At 37.7% G+C, this 16,037-nt stretch overlaps 1 protein-coding gene across 3 annotated transcripts in view; it reads right to left on the bottom strand.

Annotated features, from left to right (window-relative positions):
* LOC108716142 (sodium/potassium-transporting ATPase subunit beta-1-interacting protein 2) overlaps positions 1-16,037 on the bottom strand; it is a 658,173-nt gene that overhangs the window by 640,718 nt on the left and 1,418 nt on the right. The window lies entirely within an intron of this gene.

The raw sequence follows: 16,037 nt of genomic DNA, 5'->3' as shown, positions 1-16,037 counted from the left end.
TAAAAGCCTATATCTTTTAATACCTAGTTTCTGAGCTTTCATTTATATATGCTAAATCTTTCCAATGATACACACTCATTATAATGTATGCCAGTGTTATAAATTTTAAATAATTCATATCATTACTAATAATGAGTCTTTCAGTCTTACTCACTAACAGTTGCTCGTTAAATGGGAGGAAACAAATTCAGAAACAGTTCAATCATTTTGAGCTAATAACTATGTTCTTATGTTGGCTCCGCCAAGCCTGGGGATCTTAATGAGTACATTGTAGCTGTTAAAACTATATTGCATTAACAGAACAGCAAAGTTCTATTATACAATGTAGTTTCACTAAGCAGCAATTTGACATTTTACTGAATTCCAGGGAAATTATATTTAATGTTTACCAATAGGTTTAAAGGATTATGAGGCCCTGAATAAGTCTATTACAGATGGCACTGGTTTCTTCAGCATGCACGTGAACTGACTGAACTGATTCATTTTTACCAATAGAACAAAGTTATTCTATAATCACCTGACCAGATAAACCTTTTTACAAACATAAAAAGGTGCTGTAGAGCCACTAAATTACAAAGAATTCCATAGTACATGAAATAGGTATAACCTCTTATTGCAGGTTCTAATATAGTATGGGACCTGCTATACAGTATCCTGGGAACCTGGGGTTTTCCAGATAACAGATCTTTCCATAATACCTTAAAGGAGAAGGAAAGTCAAAAATGATATTAGGCTCCAAGTATTGCCAATGATAAATATGTATCTGTGCCAGTATCCTTTCCCTCCTTAGTTTTGACATTAATATTTTACCAGCAATCGATGTAGAAATAAGTTTAAACATGTATAAATTCACATACCCTGTCTGCAGTCCAGAAATCCGTCAGAATAGGGCATGCACATGCGCAGAATGGATCTGCAGTGCCCTGTGCATGCGCAGAATAAACCTCTGAGTTCCGTGGTTAGTGCTGACGTTTTCATCACGTGATCTCTGCTGACGTCAGCGCTGACCTCTCTCATCCAGCCCCATTCTCTAAGCAGCCAATAGCGCTCCTGCTTCCACGTTGCTAAGCAACTAAGGGAAGCGTTTTTTTCTCCTGCGCTCGCTCTGATTTTCATTCAGTCACTGCCAGCGAGTGAGCGTGCGAGCACAGAAGTTAAAGGGGAAGGCAGCCATCCAGCGTGCGGGTCTGTCTGTCAGAGGTCTGTAGGAGATTCTTAATTCACACGACAGATTTGTATTTAAGATAGATACAACCTGTAAATTACTAATGGCTAACCCAGTGCACTATAAAAGGGAATAGAGGTCTGTAGGAGATTCTTAAATCACAAGACGGATTTTTTTTTAAGATAAATACAACCTGTATATTATTAATATGACACCTGTGCCTACTGGAGAAGATTAGTCACCCAGCTACAAATCACCTTCTTTGGGTAACTAATCTCCCCTAAATGCCTTCCCATCAGTTATAATGTAAATCGCCGGTGGGATGGCACTTGGATTGTTTCGCCTGAAGTTTCCTCGTGAGGTGACTTGGGAAAAATGAAGTTATCCGATTGCCATCCCGCCAGCTAGAATGTAAATCGCCTTTAGGGGAGATTAATCGCCCGAAGAAGAGATGATTTGTCGCTGGGTGACTTATCTCCCCCAGTAGCCACGTGTGTCACAACCCTAAGGGGCAAATTTACTAAAGGGTAAAGTGACTAACGCGGGAGAAAATTTGTCTGCGTGACATAATTTTGGAACTTCGCCAATTTACTAACGGTCGCTGGTGTAACTTCGCTAGCGAAGGAGATAGACTCTAGCGGTACTTCGCTCCCTAACGTCTGGAGAATTTGCTCTCTGGCGAATGGACGTAACTATGCAAATTCACTATGATGCGGATTTTACTGTACGTTACCTCTTGCGCCAGACTTGCCTTCGCCACCTCAGACCAGGCCAAGTGCAATAGATTAGAAAAAAATAGTTGAAAATTTTTCTAAGTCCCAAAAAACACTAGCGTCTTTTCCTTTTTCAGGGTAATAGGCTGAAAAAGAGCGTAAATTTTTTTGGGGGCAACCGGAGGTTAGTGAATTTGCCCCCATGTGTACTAGAAAATCATGTAAACATTAAATAAACCCAATAGGCTGGATATGCTTCCAATAAGGATTAATTATATCTTTGTTTGTTTCAAATACAAGGTACTGTTTCATTATTAAAAAGAAATAGTAAATAAGTAATTTTTAATATGCTAATATTGAAACAGATACAATACAAGAGAATCACAAGTGGTTTGTTCAGCCTCAGCTACCCTAGCTTATACCACATTTCACCCAAAGTTCTTTGCTTTGGACAACAAAACATATTGGGGCAAATTTACTAAAGGGCCGATTTACTAACGGGTGCTGGCGTAAATTTGCTAGCGAAGTGGACCTACTCTAGCGCTACTTCGCCCCCTTACGCCAGGCAAATTTGCACTCTGGCGAAGGGACGTAATTACACTAATTCACTAAGTTGTGGATTTTCATGAACGTTACCTCTTGCACCAGACTTTACTTCGCCACCTCAGACCAGGCGAAGTGCAATAGAGTAGATAGGACTTACTAAGTCCAAAAAAATGCTGGTGTCTTTTACTTTTTTAAGGGTGATAGGCTGAAAAAGATCTGAAAAGGCTGAAAATAATGTTTTATGTATCTTCATGCTTTCACATTTAGTAACATTAGTCCAAGAGAATTCCATCCTTGTGAAAGTTGTAATAAAGAATAAACCCTCTACCATTCTGCTAGTCAATTGTAGTTTTGCATGCTCCATGATTGAGTATAACAGTTTATTTGATCCTACGGGAAAGCAGATTCTTGCATTGCATGGTTTCTTTAAAGCTTAGCTTTGATTTCTTGGAACATAGACACACAAAGCTGAGAGCTGATTATAGCTGTGTGGGGCCAGTCAGCTCAGAGAATAAAAAAAGACAGACTTTAAGCTGCTTTATTTTTATCTTGAATAAAATGCACATGGAAAGGCTTTTGGAATTTTATTTAAAAGGAAAGATGTTTTGTCTACTAATAGTAAGCACCAAAAACCTTCCAGTTCAGTTAGCCACTTTTGACTTTGACTTTTGAGTTTAAATTCTTCACAATTTGAGGTTCGTAGTGTAACTAGGTCTTGAACTACATTTGTTAAACCTGAGGTATAAACAGATTCCTGTGTCCAGCTTCCTTAAGGACAACTACCAGTAAAGTTATACTGAACTGAGAGAATGAGAGCATTTTCTGTAAATATATTTCTTCACATGTAGTGATCGGGCAAATTAGCGGATTTAATTAAATGGATTAGGGAATGTTTTCGGGAAAATTGCCTTGGGAAAATTTGCTGCTACAAAAAATTGTCGCTCGTCAAAATGATTGCAGGTCAAAATTATTCAGCCACCCATTGACTAATGCATTTGGTCAAAAGAGTTGCGCGCATAAAAAAAACTGTCACACGTTCAAAATGATTGGAAAACTCACTGACTTGAATGCATTTGGACAAAAGAATTGTTTGTATAAAAATAGACGCTCGTGTCGAAATTGTCACTCATCAAAATAATTTTCATGCCCATTGACCAATGAGTTTCGCGAATTTCAAGGCAAAGCAAAATTACAGATTCGCCCATCACTATTCACATGCACAAGTCTAAAATTTGAGCATACAAATATAGAACTGTGGTGTATTTATTATATTTACCATTTACAAATATGAGCATTACGTTCCAAGGTGCAGAAGAGTACCCAACATTTGGCACCCCTTCAATGATTACAGTTTCCTTCTCTATTAAAGGAGTGCTACACCCTAAAAGCAAATACTGATAGAAATGCCAAATTTTATATACTGAACTTAAAGGAACAGTAACACCAAAAAATTTAAGTGTTTTAAAGTAATGAAAATATCATGTAGTGTTGCTCTGCACTGGTAAAACTGATCTGTTTGCTTCAGAAACACTGCTTTAGTTCATACAGTATAAAGTAGAGTAAAATAAAGTACATATATAGTTCATATTGCTGTGGAGCAATGGCGGAAATTGAAAAACGGCTATATGACACAGGTTAAAGGGATCCTGTCATCAGAAAACATGTTTTTTTCAAAACGCATCAGTTAATAGTGCTACTCCAGCAGAATTCTGCACTGATATCCATTTCTCAAAAGAGCAAACAGATTTTTTTATATTCAATTTTGAAATCTGACATGGGGCTAGACATTTTGTCAATTTCCCAGCTGCCCCCAGTCATGTGACTTGTGCCTGCACTTTAGGAGACAAATGCTTTTTGGCAGGCTGCTGTTTTTCCTTCTCAATGTAACTGAATGTGTCTCAGTGGGACATGGGTTTTACTATTGAGTGCTGTTCTTAGATCTACCAGACAGCTGTTATCTTGTGTTAGGGAGCTGCTCTCTGGTTACCTTCCCATTGTTCTTTTGTTTGGCTGCTGGGGGTAAAAAGGGAGGGGGTGCTATCACTCTAACTTGCAGTACAGCAGTAAAGAGTGATTGAAGTTTATTAGAGCACAGGTCACATGACTTGGGGCAGCTGGGAAATTGACAATATGTCTAGCCCCATGTCAGATTTCAAAATTGAATATAAAAAAATCTGTTTGCTCTTTTGAGAAATCGATTTCAGTGCAGAATTCTGCTGGAGCAGCACTATTAACTGATTCATTTTGAATTTTTTTTTTTCCCATGACAGTATCCCTTTAACTAATGGATAATAGATAACACCATTAGCCAGACAGAGCTTAATTGCTATCTGCTGTGTAACCTGAGCCTTTTCTCCTTTGAATGGCTGCCCCCATTGCCACACAGCAGCTTATTTATATAAACAATAGTAGTGTTTCTTAAAGGGATACTGTCATGGGAAAAAAAAATTTTGTGCCTGCACTTCAGGAGAGAAATGCTTTCTGGCAGGCTGCTGTTTTTTCTTCTCAATGTAACTGAATGTGTCCCAGTGGGACATGGGTTTTTACTATTGAGTGTTGTTCTTAGATCTACCAGGCAGCTGTTATCTTGTGTTAGGGAGTTGCTATCTGGTTACCTTACCATTGTTCTGCTGGGGGAGAAAAGGGAGGGGGTGATATCACTCCAACTTGCAGTACAGCAGTAAAGAGTGATTGAATTTTATCAGAGCACAAGTCACATGACATGGGGCAGCTGGGAAATTGACAAAATGTCTAGCCATGTCAGATTTCAAAATTGAATATAAAAAAATCTGTTTGTTCTTTTGAGAAATGGATTTCAGTGCAGAATTCTGCTGGAGCAGTACTATTAACTGATGCGTTTTGAAAAAAACATATTTTCCCATGACAGTATCCCTTTAAACATCAGTTTTACCAGCGCAGGGCAACACTGCATTATATTTTCATTACTTTAAAACACTTTTATTTTTTGACGTTACTGTTCCTTTAATGCTCCAGCCTAGAGTTTTTGTATTACTATACAGGTAATAATCCATGTAATCTATGCCTTCAAATTGTGCACAAAAGCTCCCCATCTTTTGAGTCTCAGTGATAGTGTATGTGCTCAGTGTGCTCTAAATAGCTACTGAGAAGCTAAACTTAAATCATCAAGCAGAACCAGTGTCGGACTGGCCCATCAGGATGCCAGGAAAACTCCTGGTGGGCCAAGGTGTTAGTGGGTCCTCCTGCTTCTTAATATTTGGCTTATTAAATGGCCATTCCCTATTTCTATGAGAATAAAGAGGCTAAATAGATGGAATAATAGATTATAGTAGGTAAAAAAAAGAGAATATGAGAATAGAGGTTGAGTAAGGAAAGGAAGAAAATAATACTTTTGCTTATTACATTCTGATGCAAACTACACTGGTTTCTAATTGTCATGTATTAATAACTAATTTAAATGACTTGTATCCTGACTTTCACATTGTATGTCTAAATGTCACTGCACTCTTCACATTCACCTCCTTTCTCACAGTCTAATTCTGTAGCCAGTGCAGGGCCATGAGCATCAGGTACCCCATTATGGCACATAAACAATGTTTTGGAATGATGCCAAGCTTGCCTTAATAACAGTGTTCACAAAATGGCACCTTCCTGTATTTTGTGATTGTGACTTTCAAGACGAAAAGAAACAAAATTTAAATAATTTATGTATTTAATTTATTGTAGGTTCTACTTGCTAGTATCCTGGGTGTGATTTTCTTGTGTTTGATTCCTGGTGTTGATCCTTGCCTGTCTTATTATTCTGAACTCTGCCAATATTGACCTTTGCCTGCCTGACTATCCTGAACTCTGCTAATCCTGACTCCCGCCTGCCTGAAGATTCTACCGGTATTTACCCTTGCCTGTCTGACCTTGCTTGAACTCTTCCCGCACCAACCCGGCCTGTCTGACCTTGCTCGTACTCTTTCCCTTTGCCAGTCCAAAACTCTTGCTTGGCTCCTCTCTTATTAATACCTGTCAGCATCTGATTAGCGGAGGGCTCCTCCCGAAGTGAAAGGCGGCTGCTACAGGTGGAAGCAGAGCCGAGAATAGGGAGCCTAGCACCTGTTCTGGATTTATGGAGCCGCTTGTGACATTACACCTCTGGGTAATGACAGCAAAACAGAAACTACAAGCATTTTTTTAAAACTTAGGTAGCCAAGTCGGAAGCAAACAACTAATATTTATCTAAAGTTTGTCCTTAAATAAGAATGACAGTCCAAACCCCACTCCTTTTAAGACCATGTAGCAAAGAGATTCAAAAATCCAGTAGTGCACAAAAAGGGAAAACAATTTTTATATTTCATAGCAATTTCATATACAAACAATATGGGGGAACATACATATTTGAATCAACATTTATCTGCATATCTAGTGGGTTTGTTTTTATTTTTTTTGACCCATGATTTTTTATAAAGCAAATTTGCACTAGTGAATGAACAACACAAGCTAAAAGCCTTTCACTTTCATTATTCCATCTGCACTAGGCCAGTTAAAAGCAGAGTTTGATATGTTACATTCGGATTTTAAAAGTGTTACTGGGATTTTAAAAGTGTTACTGACACACTCTGCTCTTTTTATAGGAATGTGTTAGCATCAATTTAAAAGCATTACTGTCATTTACAGTTGCAAACTATAGCCTTGCCTGTCTCTAGATGTGTTACTTATCTATGCCAGATTACAACAGCTCGTTTCCCTGGCTGCTCTACTAATCATGATGCCAGGTGAGAAAGACGTACTTTTAAGGCTTTCAAGTTAGCTGGGACAGCCAAAACATGTATAAGGTACAAGGAGGCCAATAAACCATGCAAAGAAGCTATAAGGCAAGCTAAAATCGATATTGAAAAGGGTATTGCAGCAAGCAGTAAAAATAATCCAAAAATACTTTTTAAATATGTAAAAGCAAAAATGAAGCAGGAAGGGGTGGGACCCTTAATATCAGATGGGGGGGGGGTCAGCTGGTTGATGAGAACAAAAAAAAAAGATGAGATTATGAACTATTTTTCATCTGTCTAACCAAATGAGGAAGCAGTTAGTGAAGGTTTCCTTCTTAATAGTCCTAATTCTCGTAATACAACTAATGATGCATGGTTCACACATGAGGAAATTCAAAAGAGACTATTACATCTTAAGATAAACAAAGATATGGGGAGAGATGGTATTCATCCCAGGGTACTTAGCGAGCTTAGTTCTGTGATTGCTAAACCTCTTTATTTAATTTTTCAGGATTCATTGGGGTCTGGCATAGTGCAGATTGGCTGGCTAATTGCTAATGTGATGCCACTATTCAAAAAGGGATCCCATGCTCAGTGTCAAAACCATAGGCCAGTAAGTCTGACGTCAGTGGTAGGAAAGCTTTTCGAAAAGTCCAGCGACAGCTATGCTCACAGTGCAACACTTCGCCAGGCGTAGATTCGCCAGGACAATGCTAATTCACTAAAATCCAAAGTTGCATCCAGGGCGCCGAACGCTGGCAAAGTTGCGCTAGCGTTACTGCGCCAAGCAAAGCGAAGGTGTGCTAGCGTTGCCTAATTTGCATAAGTTCAATTGATGTATATGTTGCAGCAAATACATTACACTACACAAGCCTGGGAAACATTAATAAAATAAAAGAAAGTTGTTATATTGCCCTACACATGAGCCCAGTGTATAGTTCAACAATTTTTTGAGGAACTCCTATCTACTCTATTGCACTTCGCCTGGTCTGAGGTGGTGAAGGAGAGTCTGGCGCAAGAGGCAACGCTCAGTAAAATCCACTTCTTAGTGAATTTGCGTAGTTACATCCATTCGCAAGAGCACAAATTCACCAGGCGTTAGAGAGCGATTTACCTCTAGTGTCTATCTCCTTCTCTAGTGAAGTTACGCCAGTGACCGTTAGTAAATCTGCAAAGTACCACTTCGAGTGGAGTGCCCCTATGAGTTTGTGTCAGCGTGGTTTTATGCGTAATAGATCTTGTCAGACTAACTTAGTTTCTTTTTATGAGAAGGTGAGCAGGGACCTCGATTCTGGGATGGTAGTGGATGTGATTTACTTAGACTTTGCTAAAACATTTGATACAGTGCCACACAGAAAGTTACTGGTTAAATTAAGGAATGTTGGCCTGAAACATTACAGTATTTGTACCTGGATAGGAAACTGGCTAAAAGATTACAAAGAGTGGTGTTAAATGGAACATTTTCTAATTTGACCAGTGTTGTTAGTGGAGTACCGCAGGGCTTGTACTTGGTACTTTGCTTTTCAACTCATTTATGAAAGGGCAAGTAACACTAAAAATTTGTAAGTAAAAAATCAATTCCTCTCCCCTCCATTAATATGGCTATCCTTGACAAAGTTAACTCTTGTTAATATTTAATACATAAAAATTGCAATAAACTCTTCCAGTGGTGCACAATGTTTTAAAAAGGCGATGTGGCGACTTTGCACTTATGTGCGCACTTCAATCTCCTGCTAGCCGTTTTCCTTTTTAAAACCGGAAGTTACTTGCCGACTTTACAGATGATTTTCAGCCTGCTTTCATTTCCATTTTTTTCCATTCTTGGCATGAGAGTTTGTGTGACTGGTATTTCTCTAAGAGTTGCAAGCTATGAAGGCGGCAGACAGGTCACCCATAAATCTGTCAAGGATCAAATAAAACCCCTACAAAGTCAGTGCACTCATACTCGCACCTTTTCTGCTCGCAGCTCTAAAGGAAGATAAATTACGCTAACCAAAAGGGAGAAGAATGCAGGCTGAATCAACTGTAAAGTCGGCAAGTACCTGGTGGACTGGAGTATTAAACAATGTCCCAAGCTTACGAAGTCCACCCTAACAAAGTCCACCTTACACCACAAGCTAGCTCAGCAATAAAGCTGGAATTTATGTACAGCAGTCAGAGAAGAAATGTTTAGGTAGTCATACACTTGCCTTCAAGACATGCCACAATTTGGTCCATGGACTGAGCAGATGGATACTCTGACTGGCTATACACATACATAAGTAAATGATCTTGCACAAATTGAATTGATGGGACATGAAGGGGAACTGCTTACTCCCTCTGTTAAGATATGTATTTATGGGTGTGCTCTTATACAGATCCCATACTGATCTGATACTGATACAGTGTCATGTAACATGATCTTTGTCTGCTAATGCAGAAGTGTTAATAAAGTTAAGTTTTTTTAAGAAAGAGAAGCATGGTGTCTGTGTGCAGTTTCTCCTCTGTTTAAAAGAAAGCTGCAGGCTCATGTGAGATTGAGCTACTGGTTATCTCATCTCTTAAGCAGAGTGGCAACACCCTCATCTAAAAAACATGCATTTACTGATGATCAGACCAGTAGGATGGTTTAAGACACTCTGTATTCTCATCACGTTCGGCGCTGATCCAGGACACGGTATGCAGACAACAGCATCGGTGTAAAAAGTTAGGCTTTATTTCAACACACACATGGTTGAGGGTTACAGCGGTGGGTATGCAGGGCTGACTGACTTACGCGTTTCTTGACAGATCTCCCTGCACTTCCTCAGTAGGATGGTTTGCCAGAATGGACCCTCAAACTGGCATACAAAGGCTATTGTGATACTAAACTCTATAGTTAGTATCACAATAGCCTTTGTATGCCAGTTTGAGGGTCCTATAGTTAGTATAGGTATGGGTATATATAATTTGTGTGAAATTAGGGAGGGGTGTGTGTATGGATGCTGGGTTTTCATTTGGAGGGGTTGGACTTTGTTTTTTCTTCAACCCGATTTAACTAATGTATGTAACTATGTAACATATATGCCAGGAAGATCAGGAAGTAAATGAAAATGATACTGACAGGTTTTTATAACAACTGGAACATGTGATTGTCACTTTAAACTGTAATAAATCTGCTTTCCTTCATGGTTTAATCATGTGTTTGCATAATGTTCACGTTTTTATCCCATGCAAGGTGCATGGTGCAGCCATTACTCCAAACAGAAGTACAGTACTACCTGGTTGAGAACTATGGTATGTGTTCTTGCACTTCTGTTTGGGGTAAATGTAAATGACCCATCAAGGCTTGGAATGGATGGAAAGAACTGCATATATCAAGGTCATTGCAAAACTACTTCATTTTTTGGATGCCTCCTTTAGAACTATGAGCTAATCTGTAGACTTTGCTATATGATTTTATGTTGTTACTATGGAATGTGAATTTTGAGATAATTACTAGTAAAAAAAAGAATTGCATTGCACAGAGATGTTTATGCAACTGTACTGTGAACTGAAATGTCTCTAGAGAAACTAGAAGATAATTCTTCATGCTTTTCTGTATCAGCAATGATAATGAAGCAGAAAAGTAAGTATAAATCACATCATGTAAAGTAAATTGCTGCCTAATGTTCAGTTCTGCGTACACTGCTAATTTCAAGATTGAATATGCCATTTACAGGAAATTTCCTACCTCAGTACAAGCCATAACTATAGGAAGCAATATATCAACACAAAGACAAATTCAAAATAGTATTCTACTTGTATTGTCCATATAAATATACTTAAAGATTTATAAATAGAAATAAGGGTTCTGTAATTTTAAAATCAGTGAATATGAGCTGAAGTGCCAATGCAGATATGTGATTTGCTTGCAGTCAATTGCACAAGCAGGTTAATTTTGGCTTTGAAACCATAAAATGTGAACACAGAAATTTTATTTTTCTTGTAGTTTTTGCCTTTACTGCAGGTAGTATTTTTCCATTAAGTTGAGTTTATATTTACAGAGGACGACAGATGATCTAGTAAACCATAATAACCAACTAAAGTGGTTGTTATGGGTATGTATATATATATATTTTTTATTTTCAGTAAAGAATGTCCGCACTCTCAGGACTTAAAAATTAGATAATGTTTTATTAACAAAAGACTAAAGTTTCGGCCTCTCCGAGGCCTTTCTCAAAGTAACAACAGACAATGAAAAATGAATTAAATACCTATGATGGCGGGAAAAGTTAATTGGCTCACATGTCATCCTTGTCATCATCACAATGCATCCAATAGCAGTACTCAAAATACATCAATACTAAACATTATGAAATACTAAGAAGTACACATAATCATATCCATGTTAAAACACCCCTTGTTTAAGAGAGGAGGATACTTAAAAACAAACTTTGTAACAGTTGTTAATCTCACTCGCAACTATTTAAATGTATCAAAATACTAGGAAATACTGGTAATGTTACAAAGTAACAAATATGGGTCTAGGTAGAAGGTCTGGTTTCATGCTCTCTCCATAGCGGTAGATAAAATGCTGTCTATATTGTATTGCAGCGTGATCAGTGCAGAGCTCTAAACAGGACTACATAATCAAATAGCTATTGTTGCTAAGTACCTCCCCCATAGCAACCTAACCATTAATGTCATTATTGACCAAAAAATAATGTGTGGTTATATTAACCGGTACATCACCCCACACGGGGTTACGGAGACATCTCAAGATAAACATATAATATTTGTGTGTAAAGAAACATATTTCCCTCAAACTATTAACCCCAAATGTGTCAGTTGCTACCTGTTCCTTTATCATGACATTAAGGTATAGCAGCATAATGTTATACAGTCATGTGTATACAGTATAACAAATTTAGCATCAAAAACTGCCCAATTAAACACTATCAGTGTATACAAAATTATCAAAAAGTTTTACAAAAAATGTCAAAAATTATAGTATAAAAAAATGAAGAAAAAGAAAACATAAAAGATGAATACAATTATTATTAAGTGCTTTGAAGAAAATCACCAAGTATTAGTACAAAATGTCAATGTCGTCACCGGTTAAAGCCATCAAACAAAACAATTGGCTGGAAGCATCGGGCTCGGGGGTAAGGGTTACTTAACCTCTAAATTGTAATGCAGGACACTCTGTAACACTTCATGAAGGGCTTACATAATCGCAATCCATCCTTCATCTTCCGATACTTTAGAGTGTACATCACCCGCAATGCAGGGACCACACTATCCCCCTCCCACCCGTCTCAGGAGTTTGGCATGTAATACTGTTTGGGTGTGAGAGTACGGTATGTGGTGTGGGAGCCCAATGATGCCAAAAGTGTGTTAGTAAAATCAGCTCACCGAGACCAGCACGCCGACACCCGTGGTGCCCAAACCTCCCACGCCCCAGCACAAGGTAAAGTGGTGCCATGATCAACTTGCAGAGGCCCGCCAGCTTAAAGTTTCCAGCCACATATGTCAGAAGCATCTCGGATTCCGGCACGTCATGGGGAGGGTAGCACTGTAGTCAGCTCGCCGAGGCCCACCGGGTTGAATCAACTAAGAATCTGCGATAAAGCCATCGCGGGTTCCGGCATAATCATGCTTAGGAGGCCCACAGACGCAGGTCTCTGGGGATGCATTCCCAACTGTGAGCTCCTTGTCTGCCACACTTAGCTGCTTTCCACAGTGAGGTCCCAACTGCTAGCCACAGAAGATCTCTGTTTGTTTTGGGGGGAGCATTGTAAGGGCCTGCAACCATAGCATCATCCTGCACGTCAGCCATAGTTATCAGCTTCAGCTGGATCAGCCCATCATCAGACCATTAACGACCTCCAGGGGGTAAAAACGTCAGTCCAATTCCATAATATAGCAGCACCAACAAAAGTATTAGCATTTAGAAAAAATGTGAAATATGTAGAAATACACGGGTGCCAGGCTCAGGAAAAATATGAACAAGAACTTTGGGGGAGCCGAACTCTCATCACTAAGTTCAACTTGCCTGGGTGCAGTGTCCAAAATTTTTAAATGATAAATTATTCAGTAAAGAAGGTCTGCACTCTCAGGACGTTTCAGCCCTTTCTCAAAGTAACAACAGACAATGAAAAATGCATTAAATACACACACACACACACATATATATATATATATATATATATATATATATATATATATATATATATATATACTCTATATATAGAGTTACATAGATGAAGCCGCACTCGCAGGTCTTATGAAGAAAAAAAAAAAATCACATTTATTTGGCTGAACTGACGTTTCGGCTGAACACCAGCCTTTCTCAAAGTGAACCGGAACTACAAACACCGGTTTAAAAACTCACTGTGGTGGGAAGCCAATGATGTAAAAAAGAAGTGACGTGTGTACCATAAGTCAATTAAGTACAATACAATACACAAAACAACAAAAAATATATAAGATAGAAATTCATAAATTATATATACATAAAACATAGAGTAATCACACTGAACAGAAAATTTTGACCAAACAAAAAACTATATTGGAATAAAGAGCGATGCTGCACAAGTCCATTACACGCATTGAAATAAAGAGTCTTCTATATAAGATTCTTAGTTGCATAATGTAGGGCATATTTATCAAAATATTCACCACAGAAAAACTCACTTTTCATTTATTATTAAAAAATGTATCAATGCAATGCAATGCCCCACTCCCACAATTAAAAGTTATCTCAGTTTTTGTAGATATTTGTTTGGAAACCTCACTAGCTGAACTGAAATCATGTAAAATCATCTGAAATTAAATCATTTTTACTTCAGATGTCTACTTTTTCACTCTTCTGCTTGATATGACAATAAAACTTTTGAATAGCATAGGAATAATTATGTTTATCTCTCCCTTAATGGACTGTTGTATCCCTCGCTACTCAGTTTAAATAATGACAGAGAAGTATAATTTTGAAGCACCCCAAGTACAGAAATCTGAAGCTTTCCCAGTTAAGGAGACAATAAACTTAAAGGTCTGTATGGTGATAGAGCAATATAAACACTTGCAGAATTGAACAATATCTACAATGATACATCTGTGCCATGTTTACATTGTATTAGCAAACATGCACATGCTATGCTAACACCACAAGTTCATTTAGAAAAGAGCTCCTTAAAGTCACACCATTCCAGTTTATTTGGACTACAGCTCCCAGCATACTCAATGACTAGTTAGGGGATAGTCAGGAAGGCATTTAAAGAAGCTATTGGCATATTTTAGAAGCAGGTGACAATTCACAGGTTGGCTTCCAGTGCCCCGAACAGCTACAATGCTGCAAATGTTGCATTAATGTGCCTATCAAGGATCAAAGTGTAAAACAGAAATATTTTCTTTTCTGTAAAGTATGAAAAAAGCCCAGTTCTTACAAGAACAATAATCATTTTGAGTTGTGCTTAACCAGGGAACTGAGTTTGTTTTCTTAATTCAATACCACTAGACATGATAATTTAATTTCTGTCCCAAAGAAGGAATCTAGATTAGACTATCCAGTGGCGAGTTAAATTGAACAACAATCTTATCATAACATTAACGGATAAAATGAATTTAATGTTGCTACACTTAAATGTAGTTACACAAGGCTGTATATTATTTCAATGCATACTCTTTTTGGGCTGACATGTTGCTTTGTATTACTGCTAAATTTATGAAAACCTGCAGTACCATATGTTATATGCAATATTAAACAATCATTTAAGGCTTTATCTCTTCACTCAGATTGTATTTATTATTGTTTAACACAGAACAATAAAATCATTATTAACCAAACCGTTGTTCTATTTCACAGAAATATAAACTATAAAAAAATTGGCCACACTCCGCAGTGCAATGATTTGTTGACCTTAATCCCAAAGATAAGTGGCTTGGAAATGATGATGCCTAACCCAACTCAGACTCATGTTGATGGCACAAAGAAACAAATATGTTTGGATATTTTAATATTTTAACATTTTTTAACAGTTGAAATCGATATAAATGCTAATGCATATGAAACACAAATGAGCACAGAATTATTGCATTTTAAAAAAAAATAAAAATGAATTTCAAGCTCATAACTCAGCTCAGTTTCAGTTAACATATAAGGAATATAATACCAGGCAGCATTTGGATGTAACAATAAATTGTATATCTAGTGTCAACTAGTGTCCACCTTTAGTAATACACATAATTTACAACCCAGAATAAAAAAACTCAGCTGCAAGCCACAAAATGTTCTTTGAGCAAGACTCACACACACAAAAGACAAAAAGGCAAACACTTTACAGCTGCAACATTTAACCTTCATTTAACATTTACACTTTGGCAAAAAGAGATGGGATATACTGCTGTATTCATGGGCCTGCACAGAGGCAAAGCAATGCACTGCATATGCTATATCATACTTGTAATAATAGGAAACAACTAATTCATAAAATGACTTAAGCACACAGAGAATCCTCTCCACATAATTAGCTCTTAGAATAAAATTATACAACACAGCTACTTTATATTATCAAGTGCATTTCCTTTGTGTATAAATATTCAAACACCCAAGATGACCTTACTTTGCATATTAACTACTGGCTTTCCAGCCCAAATTAAGGAATTTTGGATGATCAAAAAATACTTTACAAAGCAAACCGTTGTAGAAAAAGTAGCTTGACATTCTAAACAAAAGGGAATGTGGAAACATTTAATTTTTTTGTTTATTCTCCTCAGTGAAACTGGTCCTTCTGCTCATCAGCCTAATTTTCAGTAAGCCACCAGCTTGGCCAGTGTTGGGAAGCAGGACATGACAAATTAGAACTAATGGCTTTGCACAGATACAGTGAGGTAGCAGTTAATTCACTTCCTATCTGTTACTTGGTGCCATAATGTTAAATG

The sequence above is a fragment of the Xenopus laevis genome, chromosome 5L (genome assembly GCF_017654675.1).
Source record: "Xenopus laevis strain J_2021 chromosome 5L, Xenopus_laevis_v10.1, whole genome shotgun sequence".
In the NCBI taxonomy this organism is placed as follows: Eukaryota; Metazoa; Chordata; class Amphibia; order Anura; family Pipidae; genus Xenopus; species Xenopus laevis.
Note: the sequence above shows the minus strand (reverse complement) of the source record. Positions and strands in the feature narration are given on the sequence as shown.